Raw genomic sequence first — 2989 nt, 5'->3', positions numbered from 1 at the left:
AATTATATACTTCTTTATGTTTACACATAAGTCCAAAAATCTAACCACATACAACCTTGAAGCAGAACATTCCCACAATATTCCTTTTCCTGTTTTTGATTTCATTCACCACCTTTTTCTTTTTGAACAACCATCTACCTGAGAGACTTCATAGCAGCAACTGGCATCTGACGACAAGCAGCCCGTGTTCAGAAGTCCAGAATGACAGGGACTCCAAGCATGAAACTACGATTACAGATTACCATCTGTAGTGCAGTTGCTTAGTTCACACGTATCAGTATATATAGTTAGTCAGGGTGAGAATCTTTCCAATTGACTGCTAGATTAAAAAAAATCTGGAGATTCTCAGGATCATTGCCTTGCCCATCTTCTACATATAACTGTATGTCTTGACATTGTCATGTTTCCTAACTCTTCTCCTTTCCCTCTCTTGATTAGTCCTCCAGATCTTGCTTCCCTTTTACTTGTATTATACCTTTCTATTTATATTTCTTCTTTTGAGATCTTATACTAGGGAAACTATACAATATTTGCACATGTGTGTCTGGTTTATTTCACTTATGAGTATATATTCAAGTTGCATCCTCTTCAATATAAAGGCTTTGAGTTTATCATTCTTAATAGCTGAATAATACTCCATTGTGTAAAAATACCACATCTTTTTCAACCATTCCTCAGGTGATGAGCATCTTGGTTGTTTCCAAGATTTGGCTATCACAATTTGTGCTGTTATAAACATAGGCACACATATATCACTATGATATGATGTTTTCAGATCCTCTGGGAAAATCCCAGTAGGGGAATAGCTGGTTGAAATGGGATTTCCAGTCCAACTTTTTTAAGGAGTCTCTATACTGATTTCCCTAACGGTTGTACCAGTCTACATTCCACCAGTAGTGGAGAAGGTTTCCGTTTTCCCCACAGCCTCTCCAACATTTGTTGTTGGGTGATTTCGTTATGATAGCCATTCTTTCTGTGGTGAGATGATATCTCAATGTTGTTTTAATTTGCATTTCGTGGATGGCTAGTGATGTGAAGCATTTTTTCATATATTTATTTGTTTCTTTAATTTCTTCCTCTGAGAAGCATGTGTTCTTCTCAGATGCCCATTTCTGGATTGGGTCTTTAAATTTTGGGCTCATAGTGTTTTTTAGTTTTTTATAAATTATAGAGAGCAAACCTTGTCTGAGTACTTATTTGTCATGATTTTTTTCAGATTTGTCGGTTGCCTTTTCACTTTGTTGGTAATTTCTTTTGACATAAAAAATAACTTCTCAGTAAAAGCAGGTCCCAGTTGTTAATTCTTTCAACTGTTTCCCATGCGATTTGATTTCTGTTCATGAACTATTTGCCTACCCCTATGTCTTCAAGAGTTCCTCCCATTTTCTCTTCCAGGAGATTCAGTGTCTCTGCTTTAATGTTTAGATCTTTAATCCACGTTGACTTTAGTTTAGTGCATGGTGATAGACCCGGGTCAAGTTTTAGTTTTCGGCATGTAGGGAGACAGTTTTTCCTGCACCATTTGTTAAAGAGGCTCTCTTTCTTCCAGAGAGTATGTTTGGCCCCTTTGTCAAAGATAAGGTGACTGAGTGTTTTTGTAGGGGTTCAGCATCTTCTAATCTATTCCATTGATCCTCAGGTCTATTTTGTTGCCAATACCATGTTGATTTTATCACAATAGCCTTGTAGAATAATTTCAAGTCAGGAATGGTAATGCCTCCTGCCTTGTCTTTAATGCCCAGAATTGCCTTTGCTATTCTAGGTCTTTTCTGGTTCCAGATAAATTTTAGGAATGATTTCTCTAGGTCTGTGAGGTATGTTGGTGGTAGTCTGATAGGGATTGCATTAAATCTGTACAGCAATTTTGGGAGTATGGCCATCTTCACAATGTTGGTTCTTCCCATCCAGGAGCATGGAAAATCTTGCCATTTTCTGAAATCCTCTACGATCTCTTTTCTTTTTTTCCTTGAAAAGATCTTTGACTTCTTTAGTTAGAGTAATTCCAAGGTATTTCGTTTTCCTCGGTGCTATTGTAAAAGGTATTGTTTCTATAATTTCCTTCTCAGTGTGTTTGTTGTATGTGTAGAGGAATGCTATTGACTTTTGGATATTGACTCTATAACCTGCTCTACTGCTGAATTTCTGTATTAATTCTAGTAGCTTCTTGGAGTTTTTTGGGTCTTCCAAGTAAAGTATCATGTTATCTGCAAATAAAGATAATTTAACTTCTTCTTTGACTATTGTTATTCCTTTTATTTCTTTCTCTTATCTAATAGCTGTAGCTAATGATTCCAGAACTATATTGAATAGGAAGGGTGATAGAGGACATCCTTGTCATGTACCAGATCCAAGAGTAAAATATTTCAGTTTTTCTCCATTTAGGATTATGTTAGCCATTGGGTTTTCATAAGTGGCTTTTATCAGATTGAAGTAGAGGCCATCTATTCCAATTTTCTGTAGGACTTTGTACATGAATGAGTGTTGGATTTTGTCAAAAGCCTTTTCTGCATCAATTGAGATGATCATGTCTTTTCTATTTTTAGCTCTACTGATTTAGTGTATTACATTTATACATTTTCAAATATTGAACCATCCTTTCATCCCTGGGATGAATCCTACCTGGTCTCTAGTGTATGATCTTCTTGATGATTTGCTGTATTCTATTTGCTAGTATTTTACTGAGGATTTTAGCATCTATGTTCACGAGGGCGATTGGCCTGTAGTTCTCTTTCTTAGTTGAGTCTTTCCCTGGTTTTGGTATCAGTATAATACTTGCCTCCTGGAATGATTTTGGGAGGATTGCTTCCTTTTCTATTTCATTGAAGAGTTTGAGGAGTATAGGGACTATATCTTCTGTAAACGTCTTGTAGAATTCAGCTGTGAATCCATTCGGACCTGGACTTTTCTTTGCCGGTAGGTTTTTAATTACATCTCGTATTTCATTGGCTGTTATTGGGCTATTGAGAGTGGTTATATCTCATCGATTCAG

The sequence above is a fragment of the Octodon degus genome, unplaced genomic scaffold (assembly GCF_000260255.1).
Source record: "Octodon degus isolate 3935 unplaced genomic scaffold, OctDeg1.0 scaffold00051, whole genome shotgun sequence".
Taxonomy (NCBI): domain Eukaryota; kingdom Metazoa; phylum Chordata; class Mammalia; order Rodentia; family Octodontidae; genus Octodon; species Octodon degus.
Note: the sequence above shows the minus strand (reverse complement) of the source record.